The sequence below is a fragment of the Typopeltis vanoorti genome, chromosome 21 (assembly GCF_054136105.1).
Source record: "Typopeltis vanoorti isolate ZY-2024b chromosome 21, IOZ_Tvanoo_1.0, whole genome shotgun sequence".
In the NCBI taxonomy this organism is placed as follows: domain Eukaryota; kingdom Metazoa; phylum Arthropoda; class Arachnida; order Uropygi; family Thelyphonidae; genus Typopeltis; species Typopeltis vanoorti.
Genome location: NC_143569.1, coordinates 75,211,409 through 75,231,273, shown reverse-complemented (window position 1 = coordinate 75,231,273; position 19,865 = coordinate 75,211,409).

Genomic DNA, 19,865 nt, shown 5'->3' with positions numbered 1-19,865 from the left:
TCATGTAACGAAACTAGTAAACCAGTAGTATCTTTTTTAAATATATCTTGTCATCTTTTTATCTCTCGGTAACAGTCATTAAAGCTTTTTTATAATATTCCAACCGAGTAAAAATGAATTTTGAAAAAAAAAAAAAATATATATATATATATTAAATTACATATTATGCATGAATTCTCCTACTCAAATTGCGAATCTCTATCGCCCCGAATTTCACATTGGAGCGATAATTCGCTCCCTGCAGAAACACGAAAACCAATTAGTTTTATTATGTCACTGGATAAGGTTCGAAGACATGATTTGCAGACTGTAATATATTTCTCAACAAATAGTGAAATTACAGACAACTGGGAATATAAACCCTAACTAATGAATCACATCTTCCCTCCAACAGAAACTGCTATATACACTCAAGCAAACCACATGTTGCAGGTGCAACATATGGTTTTGCTTGACACTACCCCGTCATGAACGTGTTAAAACTAAGAAATATATAGTGAATGCATTTCACATATTATGGAAATCGGTTTAAGAGAATTAGCATTTCAGTTCAATTGTCAGCTTGTTTTGTTTGGGTTGCTCGATCTTTTGTTCATACCGCACCAATCATATGCACTTCTTAATAGTTGCTTTTTCTATACTGGCCTACAATCACGCACATCTTTCACTTCTCATTAGTAATTTGTCAAGGATTGTTCATTATTGTGTATTTTTTGGTGTATTTTTGCATCATTTCATTTTGTGCGTTACAGTAACAGTGTTACTGTGCAGTTGCCTTTTGTTTTATAAAATATATCTATTGTTGTTCAGTAAATTTTTTGTGAATTTGGATTATTATTCAAGTAAAGTAAGTACATCTATTATATGTTTGCTAAGTTTGACAATTAGTTAAATTGTTTCATTTTAGTTAATTATCCTATTTTGAAAACAAAAGATTTTTGTTATGTTGGGTAGACGTCTAGAAAATAAAAAAATTTCAATAAGATATTTATTTATATATTTGTTCTTGTTCTAGTTGGAAGACTTTGGGGTTGGAGTCATTTTACTAGTTTCTTTAATAAATAATTTTAATATTCTAGAAATTTCTTAATTATTAAACAATTACCAGAATGTAAAAAAATATTAAATAAATATTACTGAGAAATCAATCAGTGGCTAATATCTCTACATGCTAATTTTCAAAAAATACCTAAAATATAAGCATATTTATTATTCAAAAAATCTAATTGTGTAATAAAAAAAATAGTCAGTCTTTGGTCATTCATCTTAAAAATAATAGTCTGTTAAGGGATTAAAAAATAAGATTAAGGGAAATTTTCAGAAATTATTATTTATTTTGGTGGACAACGTTTAACGCTGTTCTTATTTTAAAGCCTAACCAAATGTTATAACCCCTAGATGTCGGGAAAAAAAGCCAAAGACGTTATCTGGTGCACAAAACAGGAAAATCCAATTGCAACGAGTACAACTTTAACATAAATTGGCTGGATGGCTGAATATATTTTTAACTTTTAGGACCACATGAAAAACGAAGAACAGAAACTTCTGACGAAGCAAGTACTCCGTGTAGCTCTAATACAGAAAAAGAGAGGACACAAAATAACTATGAAGAAACAAATGTTACATGTCAAATGAACCTGGCCTGACTGGACTATCTACAGAAGTTACAGCAGAAGAAATATTGGATTCCGATTCAGCGAAACACCAAACTTCAAATTTTACTTGAAATTTTAATGTTAATGTTCCAGGTACTTGGCCGAATCAGATAACTACCAAAGTTAGAGATTGTTTAGTTGAGCATTTTCCGCGTCAAGTAGTTAATAATGAATTTCTCAAAAATGAATCTGGCCGCAAGTTTTCCGATTCATACTATTATCGAACTTTAAAAAATGGAGAATAACTTTTAGGAAGTTATTTAGTTTATTCAGAATCGCAAAATTCGGTTTTCTGTTATTATTGCAAAATATTTGTAGTCAAAATTCCCAACTTACTAACGAATACGGTTGTAACGACTGGTAATATTTGAATCATATACTAAAAATACATGAGACAAGTTCCGCGCACATTAAAAACTGTTCAAAATATAGCGAGCTTAAAATGTCGCTGATTAAAAAATTCACTACTGATTGCACACAACAAAGATTGTACGAAACTGAGAAAAGATATTCACAATCTGTTATAGAACAGTTAATCTGCATAATACAATATTTATCAAGACAGTGTATAGCTTTTAGAGGTTCTTCACAAAAACCTTTTGAAAATGATAACGGCAATTTTTTAAAGTTAGTAGAAACTGTCGCTAAATTTGATCCGATAATGGCAGAACACTTGCATCGCATTCAAACATCACAAAAAAGGAACACTGCTCATTATTTAGGTGATAAAATACAAAATGAAACCATCCGTATAATTTCTGAAACTATAAAACAAAAAATTTTAGAAATGGTTAAAGAGGCGAAATATTATTCATTATTTCTTGACACTACTCCGGATATAAACCACAGAGAACAATTATCTATTTTTATTAGATTTGTTAATCAAAATAAAGATACAAATATAGCAGAAATTCATGAACATTTTTTGGGTTTTCAATCTGTAGAAGATACCACTGGGCAAGGATTATTTCAATTTATAAGAAATTATTTAAAATTATTGAATATTAACATTTCGTATTTACGCGGCCAAACTTATGATAACGGTTCAAATATGCGAGGTAAACATAATTGACTGTAGAAAAAAATCCTTGAAATAAATTCAAGGGCTTTTTTTATTCAGTGTGCTGCTCATTCATTAAATTTGGTAGTTAATGATGCAGCTAAGATATCCTGTGAAACTGTAAATTTTTTTGGGGTAATTCAGGAATTATATAATTATTTTTCAATATCTGTGAAGCGTTGGGCTATTAAAAAATATTCGTGTTTTAAATTTAAAACCACTTTCTACTACTAGGTGAGAAAGTAGAGTAGAAGCAATAAAGCCACTTAAAAATAATATCAAGGAAATTTACCAGGCTCTTTCTGATATTACGGAAGATAAAACTAAAGATATCGATTCTAGAGTTCAGGCAGACAACTTCATTTCAAAGATTCATTCGTTTAAATTTATTTGCTCTGTTCATGTTTGGTAAGTCTCGTAAATGTTGCAAGCAAAATAATGCAGAATCCGACATTTGATATAGGAAAAAGTACAGAAAATCTTGATTATGTTATACAAGAATTAAATACTCGCCGAACAGACCAATATTTTGAAAATATTATTAGAACTGCAAAAGTAGTAGCAAACGATCTTGATATTGATCCTATTTTTCCAGACATTCGCAAAAGAACAAAAACAAAATTTTAAAATAAATTTTTTCTTCGCGATTTTAGACACGACAATAACTTCAGTCACGGAAAGTCAATGCATACTCTTTAAACAACATAGCGAGGACTTTAAAGTTATAAGAGACATTAGCAAATTAAAAGATTGAACGATGAAGATTTAATGAAACATTGTAAAGATTTGCACTAAAAACTGAGCGACGATCAAGATTCCGACAATCGCGATATTGATGGTATGATTTTATTTGAGGAATTAAAAACTTTGCAATGTTTTATTAAAAAAGAGTTGGCTCCTCAGGATGTTTTAAATTATATATACGAAAATAAATTAACCGGCACGTTTGCGAATGCTGCGATTGTGATTACCAATATCTGTAGCATCAGGGGAAAGAAGTTTTTCAAAACTGAAACTAATAAAAAAATATTTGAGGTCAACAATGCCAGGAGAGCGTCTAAAGGATTTATAAATTGAAAATAATATTATGGATTCATTAAACATTAAAGATATTATTAAGAATTTTGTGGCGGCTAAAGCAAGACGGATAAATATGTAAAATAAATCTACATTTATACTAATTGTTATTTAGTTAAAAGAATATCTCCAACTTATCTTTGTTATGTAATTTGTTTATATATATATATATATAAACAAAAAATATATATATATATATTCTGTTGTATTTATATGTTAAGGTATAAACATTTTTGAAAATTTTTATTATTAAAAATTCCTTATTAATGAATTTCAGTGATTACAGTGTTCTACTACTATTAAAAAATTTATTTTTATGTATGGGTATAAACTGTTTTGTACTTTTAACAAAGTAAAATTTTTCGTAAAAATTTTTCATGGAAACTTATTTTATGAGAGCTCTGAAAAACGTTTTGCACAAGGACGCCTCCTACCTCCGGCGCGGCACTGATGGCATGCTCCGCAAGTCCAGACTGTTCATTTTCATGGTACTGGATATACGACTTGTGTTCTTTCCTAACTTCCCTAACATATTTCCTAATAAATCTCTCCTAACTTGTAATTGTATACACGCACACACACACACACACACACACACACACATATATATATATATATTTAAAAAAATTGTTTTTAAATAAATTTGAGAAATTTAACCTTAGCTACTTAGGTGACGATTTGTGAATGTAACAGTTATTGTTTAATTAGCCTTGGTACCTGTACTGATGACGCCTGTGATACTCAGACGTAAATTCTACGAATAAAGAATTTACGTGAGTTAAGTCCGTTATTATAATAATAAGTAATATGTCTACTCACGGTATTTCCTTACTGAAACTTATTATTATTATTATGAATGAAGGAAGCACTCTTACAACTAAAAACCAAAGACTACTCCAGAAATAGACAAAATAAGTCTCACAGACTTTTTAACATACTTTGAACAAAAAAATCCAATATGTTTAAGACTTTTGAAATATTATTAGAACGTGAACATAATATTCGACACTGGCATTATTCCACAACAACTAAAAACTGCGATAATTACTCCAATTTACAAACACGATAAAAGAAATGATACACAGAACTACAGACCAATAGTTAACCTACTTGTCATTGCAAAAATTCCAGAAAAAATAATACACACCAGACTACAGAAGTATTTACAGAAGTACAACATTATCTCACAAAACCAATACGGGTTTGCTTTCAGAAAACAAAAAGCACCATCACTTTATTAGAAGACATCGCCGACACCATAAACAAAGCCCTCGATAAAAACAAGTACGCTGTCCTTATATTGCTGGACCTAACCAAAGCATTTGATGCACTTGAACATGACATACTACTGACTAGTTATACTCAATAGGGATAAGTGGACCACTGCATACCTGGTTCAGGAACTATCTCTTAAACAGAACACAAGTAACAAAAATAGGCTCATGTTACAGCCGGGGTATACAATTAAAACACGGTGTCCCACAAAGTGCCACATTATCACCTACTCTATTCAACATATACATTAACGATGTTCATAACCTGACCACACGAAGTCAAGTATTTCACTACGCAGATGACACCGCGCTTCTGGCATTTCACACAGACATCAACACGACTCTCGCCAAAGCACAACAAGACCTAAATGAAATCACAACATACTTGTACTAAAACTCAATTGTAATCAACGGCCCCAAGACACAGATGTCAGTAATACATAATCCGAGAATCTCGAGCCGCGCACCACTATCGCTACGCTGTCACACATACACTATGCATTAACGACAAAAATACCTGCAGATTTCCAGAAATCAAACCCGTAACACATGCAAAATACCTTGGCCTTTACATAAATTGCCACCTTAAATGGACAAAACATATAGATTACCTACATACTAAGCTCCGCATTATTGCAGCAAAACTCTTCTAAGTAAAGACATGATACCATCTAACATAAAAAAAAAACTCCTATATCACGGTATCTGTAAATTTCTACTCAGGTACGATATAGCCACCTAACAAAATAAGAAATATTACATAGGAAAATCATGTCAACAGTGATGTGGAGACCTTATACACAACAGTCAATATCCGAAACGCTTATGTGACACACAGAATCCTGGGCATTAAAAATCTAAAACACTACATAATGTTACAAAGAAATTACTTCAACCTCGCCTATCATAACATCAGAGACACATATCGCATAACACGACCTCCAACAACTCTTCACATCCCTAAACCCTTCAACAACTCATACGGTTCGCATCTGATACCCACGCTACTCAACAACCTACCAAGAAAATTAAAACACATAGACAACAAAAGAACATTAAAACATGAACTCTAGAAACTATACCAACATAGTTAATATATCATAACATGTATGTATGTACACGTGACAAATCACCAACATCCAACGTCTACATTCCATCCATATACAGCACCAAACAACATATATAGCGAAGGCTAATCCTACTCTCTTCATAAAAGCTAATCCTAGCTTGGAAATAGGAGGGGGAGGATTAGCCCGCCTTATTCAACTAATCCTCATAATCATAGACTGCAAATTATTGTAATGTATATATCAATACCGTGTATAATAATAAATGATGATACCGACATGAAAAATAAATTATGCGAATTTATATTTTAAGAAAAATAATATTAAAAAGAAATAAGCTACTTTAAACTAGAGAATTTTGTAAAGAGCAGAAAATGTATTATGTCTTAACTGTACACATGTAAATATTCTGTATAGTAATAATAAGGAAAAACTTATTATTATTAAAAAATATGTTATTATATAGGGTAATTATAACCACTGGTATTGTTTATAGAGAGTGTAAAAAATGCAAAAACATCTGTAATAATCATCATTGTTAATATTATAATAACATGTGCTGTAAATAATAATAATAATTATTATTATTTAAAAACATTTTGTACGTGCAAGTATCTGTTATGCACAATTGTCTCCATGTAATGTATGTAATTTATCTGAGAAATAATAAAATGTTAAAAAAATGAGAAGAATAATTTTGCTGTGCAGACAAATGGAGATAGAGATGGATGAAAAGTAAGTTCGAGAGCTGTTGCATAACCTGGATAAGAATATGGCAATACGGACAGATGGGATATCAATACATATGCTAAAGGAATGATCAGGTTAGTCCTGATTCCGAAAAATACTGGCGAGGCCCTTAATATATTTGTATAATTGAGTCTTAGCTCAGAAAAGATCCATCCCAGGACAGGAAAGAATGCGTGATGACGCCATTGCACAAAGTCGTGCAAAGATGGATGTGTCTAGCTATTGTCCTATCAGTATCTCTGTAGTCATTGTGAAACTTTTAGAGAAACTGGTAAGAACTCGCATACAGAATGGTTTGCCTCTTAAATTTCTTGTGATTAGCTCTGTAATCTATACATGACCTTTCTTTACTGAAAATCCCACATTAAGTACCTTCGGAAAACAATACTAAGTCATCTCTCTCTACCAAATGGCGACAATATATTAATCTATGTTCTTTTCACTGAAGTCCTCCATAATAATTATTCGTCCTCTACTTATTGAGTTCATTTGACGATACATATCATCCTTTACATCCCTGACCTACAGCTGCGACCCACTAAATAGTTTGTGCTGTTAGTCTCTCACATCAGATGGCTTTAAAAGTCTTTCTATTTACTAACCACACCCTGTTGACCTACTCTTTTGGGCTGCAAATCATAAGGTATTACTGATGATAGTATACAGAACATTTGCCTCTTAAATTTCTTGTAATCAGCTCTGTAATCAACATGTGACCGTTCTTTGCTGAAAATCCCACGTTAAGTCACCGTGGGAAGTCACACCTTCCTGTTTCTCTAACTGCCCTGAAAATATTATAGCCTTCATGTTTTGTACAAATAACTATATCATATTCCGTAAGCTACGTCAAACAAAAAACAATAACTTTTGGCGGAATTAATGTACATTAATGCCAGAAGCAGATTAGCCTCCTAGATCTAGGACTACCCTTACTTTGGACTGACTGTTCCATTGCAATTTGCTATCTCAGGAGCTAAATTATTATTTAATGTTTATTATTATTGATTATTATTGCTTTATTATTATTAAATGTGAAATTTTATAAAAAAAGAACTTACTTGGTTATAAACAAGACCTACAGTTCCAGTTATTGTGCCATTAAACACACGGCCGAATTCTCCATCTGGAGGTGTAATAACGTCATATCTAATAAACAAAGAGCCGTTCTATAAAAATACAGTTATTTAATTCAGTAAATATTTAATATTTATTTACTTAAATATAAAGAGCCAATCGGCTACATTTTGGCGATATAAACATTATTTAAATTAAGGGGATATTAAATCCCACATGGTTTCAAAACCGAATAAGAAACTCAAAGATTGGAATCAGAGAGTTTCATGCCGATTATAGTAAACTATAAAATCATCGGCGACTGCTAGCGTGAGCTAATGTACACTTATTTCAGTTTCAGCAGTTTCTTTTTCGGTTTTAAAACAATGTGGGATTTGATATCCCCTTAATTTAAATAATGTTTATATCGCCGAAATGAAGCCGATTGGCTCTTTATATTTAAGTAACTTAATGGGTGCACCTTTTTGAAACTCGTATAGCAGAGTATATAAGTTCTTTTCGCTATACACTTAGGTAGGACTCCCAGGGTAACAAACGGCAATGCTGTAGCCAATGAAGTTTTAACTGAGGCTCGGCTATATTGCTGTTACCCAGCCATGACTAGAGCTTTTTAGCTCAATAACTTTCCATCCACACAGATTTTCTTCATTCAGATGACGGGATAAAGGGTCAAGGACTCAGTCCATCGCCCAGTTCTTTTAAGAACTTTAAAAACTTTGGTATTAATTTGGTCTAGCTACTCACTAATGAAGCCTCAATAAAGGCTGAAACCGGTGGGGGCTATTATGAGTTCGCTCCTTTGGGGTTTTTGCCTTAAAGGAGCAATTTGAGTCTCCGGGGAAAGTGTTCTCCGGCACGGCCCGCTGAGGGGCTTTGTCGGTGAATGATTTTCTTCGGAATTTGAGCGGTGGTGGCGTGTGGGTGGAAGGCCATCACTGAGTGGTGCCAACGCTGAGATGGACGGTCTTTCGCCCACGATTGAGTGGCCTAGGGATCGTCCGAATTTTTAGAGACGGCTTTGCTTATTCATAAGGCTGAAACCGTCTGGGTAGTGACCTCCCAACATAATGTAATAACAGCATACATTTCCTAGGAAATGTGTTTTTATATTATGGAAAATATCAAGAATAGCGATCAGAACTTTACCCACCTTTGCTGCGAGTTGCCTGAGTTTGTACTACGTACTTGGACCACTTGCATTAGCTCACGGTAGCAATCGCCGATACTTTTATAGTTTACTATATTCGGTATGAAACTCTCTGATTCCAATCTTTGAGTTTCTTATTCGGTTTTGAAACAATGTGGGATTTAATATCCCCTTAATTTAAATAATGTTTGATATTTATTTATTTTTTTAATCTGACTCACATACAAAAGGTTACAAAATCTGCGGCCGAAAATTTTATACATCGAAGTTAGAGTTTCAAGATTGCCATTAAAAATAATTGCCATTAAAAATAATTTGCAATATACTTCTTACGAGTACCCATTGCCACTCGCCCTCTCCTTCCTATACAGAGGCTTTTTCATTTTAAATAACACGAGAGTAATATGTGCATATTAATGACAATATCTGAATTTCGTTCATGCACATTAAGAATAAGTAATTCAATAGTTGTCTGTTTACAAAATTAAGGCTTTGACTTGGTAAACGTTTTTTCTGAAACAGTACAGAAAAAGTACAGAAAAAATAAAAATTTAGAGACAATATTATATATTATTTCTAAATTTTTATTTATTTTTTGTAGCATCTTCATATGGACAGGATAATTAGACAAGCTGGGAAGCTTGCTCTACACACAATTGTTTTGTTCCAAGTATAAGACTTAACATAAGCATAACCATATTGATTTCTGCTTTCCTGGAGACAATTTTCGATAAATAATTTTGAATCATTTCGATGTGTTTTTTTTTTTTTTTTTTTTTTTTTTTGAATTTTCCAAGTGTATAAAATATCAAAATATTGCGTAGGAGAAGTAAAAATATATCATTAAAAAAGCAATATTATACTCCGACAAAAATTAAGTACAAAGGAAATATATGCCCAGAAAATATTAATAAATTCATAAAGCTTCAATAAATTTGTATCACAAGGTTACCATCATTTACTTACTTGAATCCCAGAGTCTCAAAGATGGTACTGATAAACCTTTGGTCCAATCCAGAAATTGTCCAGTTGTCATCCATGTTTTTCTTTACTTTTATGTAAACATCCTTGAAAAAATATACATATAATTATTTGATTAAATGATAATTACTTGTATAAAATAATATTCTCGCAAGATAATCTTGTCGACGTTATATTAGCACTAGATTGCAATAGTTTACATCCTGTTCTCTTCCTCCCTCAAGTGTTACATCGTTTAAGAACTTTTGCAGAAAATTGTTGCTAAATGGGAACTTCAGAAACATCCAGCTCATTCCAAATAGTTCCATCATTATTTCAAAGCCGAATACAGAAACTATAAATATTTCGTATGAAATTTGAACAGAGAGCTTACGGGAATACACTCGCCGGTATTTACGAGTTGACCTAGCTGGATCTTATAGGAGACATGCCTCTATGACAAGTGTCCATTTATTCGCCTCCTATTGGTCCATTTTGAAAAGGTTTCACTGGCCTGACAGCTGTTCCAGATTGGTTGGTTTTCATTAGAGTACACGCAGAAACCTTAAGAGAGCAAAGCGTCATAGTACTAAGGAAGGTGAAACATCGGAGAGGTGTATTTTTAGTAAGAGAAACTCTCGGTCGGTGCGCCAAAGTATTTAACTAAAATAAAGAGCCAAAGGCTTCACTTTGGCGATGCAAAATTTAGAAAACATTTTATAAATTTTGCAATTTAAAAAATTTTATTTTAGTAAATAAATTTATTTTTTATTTTCAAAATGATTCACAAAGATATCAAGCCTTATTTAAAATATGTTCGGTTTGCCTTTTAATATATGTATATAAATAAGTTCATAGTAGACGATCAGTTTATTTTCATTCACTTTTATTTTACTTACCGATCTGGCTGCTACCTTTACAGTTACTCCTCTCAGTTTTTTACAGTTCGGTTCGTATGCGAATGGAATTCGGGTAAAGATTTTGCTGCTGTTGGGTACCAAATCAATTGTTGGAGTTCTAAAGTACGGTTTACTAAACCAATGGACTTCGAAGGTGGAATCCTAAAAATAAAATATTCTTTTTAAAAGTAGATATTTTTAAGTTTTGTATGAATCAGCAATTGCAAACGAATATCGTGAAAAGAAACAAACGTGTTTTTATGTAACATATCAAATTATAAACACATGATAAAATCAAAAAGCGATATTATACAAAATAACATGTTCTAGTTTTTCTTTCCTTACAGTTAGTCATTTTTGATAGTTAAATAGAAGCCTATTCATTTATGACATTCTTCAAACGCTGTTAACGTATGTGGAAGTCTTATATATACAAAATATCAGTCTGACTTACATTTGGTGAAGAGAATTCAGAATTTTCAGGAGGTGCAGCAAACGAGGCCTCCTGAATTCCAAGCAGTGAAGTGGACATGCTACGAGAAATAAAATACTTGTTTACAGGTTGCTCCAATATGATATACCACTTTCCGGTAAATTTCACTTTCTGATGCACCTGCATTAGAAGAAATAAAAAATCGATGTCAATAATAAGCTGTTTTCAAGCAGTCACCTGTCAAATATTCTACATATTATATTTTTCTAAAAAGCAGGTATCGATCAAATAAAAGAAGCCTGTCTTTACGTCTATAAAGACATATACTTGTAATCAATCGGTTACTTTTTTTTTATTTTCTTTACGTACACAATACCACTATACAAGATATTTCAATCGCTTAGTTCTTAATATTTAAAACTCCTGTCGAAAGAACATTCCAACAAAACATGAAAACACCATTTTGATGAGATGAAAATGTAAGATGTACTCACGTTAAAGTGCGTTTGAAGAAAGATTTCTAAATTTGGAAGGACAAAATATTCCTTTTTTTTGGATGTCTTCAGATAGAGAAGTGTGAAAATAATACACAGGAAGTTTATTAAAATATCAGGCAGCTCGTGGAGAATGACATAATAATTCAACAGTTAAATATTCTCGATCGTAATATCGAAATTTTGATAATATTCTGATAATATATATTAAAGTTTATGTATTTATACATAAACCTTAATATATATTTGGAATTCTGACTAAATTCGACTTTTAAGGAAATCTTTGAATAAAGATAAAGACAAATGTTTTCTTGTTCGATATGAAAATTGTAAATGAATTATTTTCTGGCATACAAAAATTTAATCTTGACGTTTCCCTTTGAGAAGTAAGATTTCGGTTTTTTGTACAGAAATAATTTGAGATTCGAATATGTCTAGTACAGATGCTGTTAACTTTCAAAAACGTTCCCTGACATTGTTATATATATATATATATATATATATATATATAACTCGAATCCATGTAAATCGAAGTGTGCCAAACCAGATTCCGATACACAGTGGAGACTATGGCATAAAATCTTGATAACTCCTACCGAGCTCTACAAATTTCAACTTAGAGAATCGGATCCGTGTCTATTCTGCGAAGTTTCAGGTACATTTCAGGTGCACACATATCTAACCTGTCCTGGAAACAAAGCGATGATCACTTATGCCCTGAATACTGCCTCTAGAACCTGTAACTACACGCACAGCCAAGATGACTGGTGGTATTTAGTCCATACAGAAGAGAACAGACACAGAATATGCAATTTCCTCTTCATCTGCGCAAAGGCCGTCATCTACAGCTTCTACCTAAAGCACACACAAGAAATAATCACCACCCATCCAACACTGAATCGGAACAAACCTTCATGTGTAGCCCACGTCGGTAACTACAAAGAATGCTTTCACTGGAACTCGATTATTGCAAAGAGACAAGAACTGTCGGGAAATTCATAGAGGAGTATAATCCAACTAGCACTCTGTTCTGGATTGCCGACGAAGTTACACTTCAACTGAAAGATAACTAAGAGAGATATTGAATTGCAATGTAATAAAAGTGATACTGAACTATTTTATTAAAAAAACAAATCCTCTCTACCACTCATGTATCTTTTGCCTCCATTCTCTTGTATATCAGAAAGGAGAATCCTTTGTTTTCTGTAATATATATTCTTATAAGATGTAAATAATCTTTTAGTTGCCGATTTCCAATGTATATTTTATCAAGTTAAATTTTTTTTTAAAAATATCTATCTATCTATTTCTATATCGTCTTCCTTTCCCCCTCTTTCACGTTGCGGTGTCGAGGATTTTCTCTTCATATAACTGCAACCATACACAATGATCAGGTGGTTAGCCTTATGCCTCCCGGTGTATCCCATGTCTGTTGAGGTGTTGAGTTCTCAAGGTTTGTCTGTTTGAGTGATGAAAAAGCCCCGGATAAACTGGGAAGAAAAACTCTGAAGTCCACGCCCAAGACGAGATAACTTGCCTATGTTTGAGAAAGATCCTCGGCACCTCACGTCAGCGACGAGAATCGAACCCAAGACATTCCTTTTCCAGGCATATCGTTGCGTACATAATTCTTCTACAGACATAGGATAAATCGGGAGGCATAGGACAATCAACTTATACACGTATAACGGATGCGGTTATAAGGAACAGAAACCATCGACACCGCAAAAGGTAAAAGAGGGAATGATTAAGAAAGAAAGAAAATATAAGGCTTTTATCAGGCCACATATCGATTAATATGCATTGATTTGATCACCTTCAAAAAGAATAAAAAAGAAGATGTATTGGAAAAGGTCCAGAGACGATTGACTAAGGTGGATACTGTTCACTGGAATGCTGACTATGATGATAGACTGAAAAAATGAATTTGCAAAAACTGGTAGAGAGGAGGAGAGGGAATATGATTCCCACGCCATGCACCACGCACTTACTTAAGTATCTCTTTCTTAGCTGCTAGATTTCATAAATTTCAGAGTGAAATAAAAAAAAAGACTTACAAAAATTTATCTAATCATCCAGAATTGAACTTATTTTGGTCTTTCTTGTGTCGATCTATAGCATTATGAAGATAACGCTATTTTTACCTTTGTCTTGAGATCAAACATGGAACACTTTAAGCAACTTCAGGCCTCCTATAGAAAGAATGGTAGTGTCACACCGAACACTGAAATCGTCTGATATCTTAATTTACATTTACAAACATTCATGCCCACTGTAGGATTGGAACTCGCAGCCTGTTGATTGTTAATTATATATATATAATTGATTAAAAATTTAAACATTTCTTAGCCCATTCACAATAGAAATGTATACTATGGTTTGCTAACCTTTCGTGGGTAAGAGCACTGGCGATATAAAATGTACTGTAATTCAAGAAGTATGAACCAAAACAGAATACGTGAAAATTAATTATTGAAAGTATTTTCAACGTGAATGCTTGATTACTTTAAAAATACTTTCAGTAATTCTCTTTCTATGCGTTCTTTTATACTGACCAAAATAGGATAATTAAAGAGGTGGCGAGAGTTTTATTAATGAAGAGTTTATGGATTGTCCAACATACCTGCTGAAGAAGTTTTACTATGCTAACGTCGGTGTCAGATATGGCGATTACGTTCATGTATGTTTTATCCTTCAGCTGTAAACTGTCCATGAAGGGATCGTTCATCTTATTGATAAAATCAATGCCTTTCTGCTCTTCAAAGAGTTGAACAGGAATATTTATTTCGTGAAGTCTTGAAATTTCATACATCTTCAGAATAGCATCTGTAAAAAATATGAACAAAGTGTAATGTACACACTAAGATATAAAAGTAATTGAGTACAAATAAGGTCACGTTTAAAATTAACCTGACGATTTCCTGGCTGTAAAAATGGTTTAAAGATAGATACAGCGAACTAAAATACTATTAATACTGTAAAATGAGAATATTCTTATGATTCCATAGGGGTTAGAAAGATATGATATGAAAGGCCTGCATTTCGATTAGAAAGAATTCCAGATAGTTTTTTTACGTTATTTTACGATATACGTTGAACGCAATGGATATTGAACATTAATTTGTGTGTTTATTACAATTTCTGTAAGACATAATTAGAAATATTTTTTTGTAAGTCATATTTATTTCAAATGACATTATATTTTTCTGCAAACTGTAACTATAGTAAAAAACAGTACAAAAATACTAACCTGATTTTTTGGAAAATAAGCAAAGGATTTGGGTGTTGTAAAGGGTGGTGTGGAGGTGAATTTCTTGGATGAGATTATCCATTGCTTGAAACTTCCAATCTAAAAGTGTGAAACAGAATATCAAACTAGATACTACATTTCTCTCTCTCTCTCTCTCTCTCTCTGTGTCTCACTCTCTCTGTCTCTCTCTGTCTCTCTCTCTGTCTCTCTCTTTGTCTTTCTCTCTCTCTCTCTGTCTCTCTCTCTCTCTCTGTCTCTCTCTGTCTCTCTCTCTCTTTCTCTGTCTCTCTCTCTCTCTCTCTCTCTGTCTCTCTCTCTCTCTGTCTCTCTCTCTGTCTCTCTCTCTCTGTCTCTCTCTCTCTCTCTCTCTCTCTCTCTCTCACACACACACACACACACACACCACGGAATACTTTCGCTTTTTCACGATAATATAAAAAGGGGAAGATGAGAATAGTGCTTGTAGTAAGGAATACTTTTTTCTATTCAAAATGATAAGTTGTGTGTGTTCTTATGAAGAGGCATGCAACCACCTCTAGGAAGAGTCTCATCGATTTAAACTCGGATTTGTGAAGTAGCCCTGGCTTTCTTGCATCTGTTCAAATGGTCTTTCTCCAAGGTATGTTGTGAGAGTACACTTTTTTGGTTGCTCGTTCCGGATGTATTCTTAAAGTTCTATTTTTCCTGACCAAGGTATTGCGTCTTTGGAGTCTATCCGAAATAGTGAGTTCCGCGCTGGCAGGGGAACCCGGAATGTTGTGTGCGTTGTAATGAATCATAGCATACATGTTTCAAATTAAAGGGATATGAAAAACGTGGTGGTCACATCATTATTAATTGGCGTGTGTTGTCCCATTTCTTAAGTGATAGCAATAGTGTTTGTGGAATAATATTCTTCTGATTTCGACTGGTCTGTTTTCTAGAAAGTGCTTTGTTTGCCTCTACTAGCTGTTCTACAGAAATAGCAGCATATCGCATGGATTGCGGAGACGGGATATCGCCAAAGCCGAGAACTGAGGACTGGGTTCGATTAGTTGGAAATTCTAAGTAAATAAACTAAGGCTGTGAAACCAGTATTATTGCATGCTACTTGATGTATTCTCTGTTCTTTGGGATGAAAATGCCTACAAATGCTTATCATATGGCTAATAAGCTTCAGTTGAAAACGCCTTATAAAGATTCGCTGCGTTTGAGGCGATACTCGAATTCAGTCTTTTCCAATCCTGGCAAATTTCGTAACCTCATCTCTACTTCATTACGAAGGCGCTATGATTTGAAGGTGTTAGACAGACCAGTACAGCTTCTGATCTGAACCTTAATGAGTACCTCTGGGAAACATTTAGCCTTTAATTAAAGAAGAAATCAACAGGTCTACTGGAACTAAGTGGACTTTTGGCGAAGGCCAAAATAAAGGTATCCTTTCAACTGCATTTATTGGAAAGTCCACCTAGGATTGAGTGAAAGTGGAAAAGAAAAGTGGATCGAAGCTTAGGAATTGAAGAGTTTTAAATCTCAGGTCTGCATTATTTTTACAACAGTGTGTTTTATACAGCTAACATTTCATTTACATCAAAATGAAATATGTGAAAAATCAATTATATGATTTACTGCGAAGGAACTCTAGAGGCTGCGTAATACACGGCTATAACACAAGGTTTATCTGTACACAACAAGGCACCAACATAGCACAACATTTTGTCTTCCGAGCTGATTCTTTAAATACTTTAAACAATCTTGAGTTAGTGCCGCTTTTCATAAGGAAGCTGTTAAGCATTCTACGCATTTTTACAGCAGTGGGTTATTTCTCCGTCTTTCACCATTATTAGATTCTCAATCGATTAATATGAGTGAATGCGTTTGATTTTTTCCAAGTCGAAGGGACTGAATGTTATAAGTTTGTTCATAACTAGAAGCTTTTGCTGCAACTGGCGGATACGTTCGTTATTTCTTCATGTCTTCATTTCTAAGTTTATACTAAGAAAGATGTGTTTCACTCGAGAACCTTTCTTGAAAGATAAATGTACATCATTACTTACTTATCACAGGATTAGATAATACATATTACAGTATTTATCCTTAGATTATATTAGTAGATAGTTTGGTCTTAGTTCTTATTGTTCTACATATTATACTTGAGACAAAATCTAATTTATAGTAACTCGTAAAATACTGTATTCCGCTGAACGTTATACAAACTTCATCTCCGAAAATTACAGAAAATAATATGAGATGATATAGCACGAATAAAAATATATCATGTTGTTTTTGATATCTTGTATAACTTCGGACTCTGCATTGTTATGATTAATACGCATAGTTCATTTATTTCGTATGGTGATTCAACGGCTGTGAATCACCATACAAAATCACCATACGATACAATCCCCCTGTTTTTAACTTGGCTATGGCTGAGGAAGATACTTAAGCTCCTCAAGTCGTCGACGAGTATCGAACCTAGGACATCCCTTCCCCAGGCATATGGTCGCGAAGCCACAGCCACTAGGCTAACAACGCGGACAATACACACGGTGATACCCACCTAGCAACTTCTATTTTACCTAATTAAGCCTTGCTGTTTATTCTTAGCATCTGATATTTTTTGACCTCAAGGGCTCACTTTAGTGAGTACGAGCTTGGCAACTCAGAGGTACCTGATGCTGGACCATGCCTTACTACATGTAATATACATCTGTTGTATTATGTGTAGACTAGTCCTTCCATGTCTTTTTTCCTTTCCTCTTGCTCCTTCCTCCAATGCTGTTAGAATATTCAAGGGTTGGCGTGGATCTTTCCTATTTTGCTATTTCATTTCGTCTTATGCAGTGGGACTCTACCTCAGCTAATAGGCGGAAGTTCCAACTCACCTGTCGGGATGAATAGGGAAACAAAACTTCCCCGATATGTAGAAAGGGCCTTTGCAACCCCTACAACTTTTTTGTTTTTTTGTTCTTGCAGTGACTTCACTCCAGAATGCTAATAGAGTTGTGCCTTATAACACATCTCATGCTGCATTGGTTGTCACGCATAATAATCAGAACCGCGTTCAGAGCTTACGCAGAGGGTCCTGATTAAGAAGTATATTGCAGTCTCCAACAAAAGATAGAGAACAGCTAATACAAAATGGGTTTTTCTCACCACATTATCGGGTTGATAGCTAATTTGTACAAGGAGGAAGAAGCCACGGTAAGAACTGGTGTTGGATTAACTAATTGGCTTTTGGTTGGAAAGGGAGTTTCGCAAGGATGTTAGGCTGATGATATCCTGCTCCTCTGTAATGACAAGGAAGAACTAGAACAAATTCTTGACAAAGTTAACGAGATTAGTAAGAACAGAGGACTTCAGTTCAATCCTAGCAAGTCATTAATATCTTTGGACAAACTCTGTTTGTCCAAAGATATCTAGGGATTTTTTTTATGCTTAGAAATTGTACACCGTTTTGAAGGCATATTAAGCATTTGAAAGTGTCAATTTCATCATATCTTAATGATTTGGCTACTTTAAAATGCTTCTTAGTTAAATACTGCTTAATGAAGATAATTTGAAGACTGCAAGTGAGGAAACAAAAAGAAACATCAACTTACTAACCTGAATGCACAGATACAGAATGTATCTGTCTACTCGTTGACAGTGCAAAGTCGAAAAAGAAGAAAAGTTCACAGCAAGTGAATGTGGTAACAAAACATTAACACACGCGGCATCGTATATATTAGGCTTCTAATTCAGAAAAGAAAAAAATAGATGCTTTAGTGAGGATAGTATGAAAGACTTTAGATTCATTTGCTAGAGAAAAATCAATGACTAATGTATGCGTTATATTTGAACAGAGTTCCATTATAGTTATATAGGGCAGAGCGTGTACTAGTGGAAAGAGTACAAAACCGGAAGTTGGAGAAAAATTCTAGTGTTATCAACCAGCTTATACGTTATGTAGAAAAAAGAAGGGCTAACTCTGCGATTTTAATTAGAAAGAATACTTTAACGACAATAGCTGTTTGTAAAGGTTGGCGAAATCTGAACATTTAGCATATGCGATAAAGTACAATTCTTTAAAGGCTTATTCAAATAGATTAATAATGTATAGATTGTTCATTTATTTATTTATTTATTGAAAACGAAATCTAAAGTATATATTACGTATACATATATATTTGTCATACGTTAATATTGAAATCAAAATTACATAATCAAAACAGCGTGCGCCCACATATTGTTGTATTATGATCTGATCAATATGCAACCATTTAATAACAATCCGTTCAATAACATAATTCCTCCAAGATTACAGTAGTAAATCAACTCTGCGTCCATCTATTATTTAAAATTTCCACAGAGATATTTCTTTAAGAATGTATGACCATAATAGCCAAGTTTGTTCAGATCTTGATTTTTGAGACGTATTTTCGATATTGTAGCTAGAGAGTGAATAGTTTAAGTTCCTGGAAATTATTCTGACTTAGGTTTGGGTGTATTATGAGGCTTCGTTGCCAAATATTTAGGCATCCTTCTCTCCATCTAAATGGTTCGAATCCCGCTTTGGGCAATGGATGTTTGAAATGTCCTTCGTTGGTTCATAGAAACAATACAAGCATTCTTCCAAGATGGAAGGGGGGGGGGGATCCATGGTGGAACTAGACTCAACCCTCCTCCCATTTGAGGGAGAGGCCTTCACTCAGGAATGAATCAGATAAGCGGGAGATCATAAATGGAATATGATTAATTTTAGGT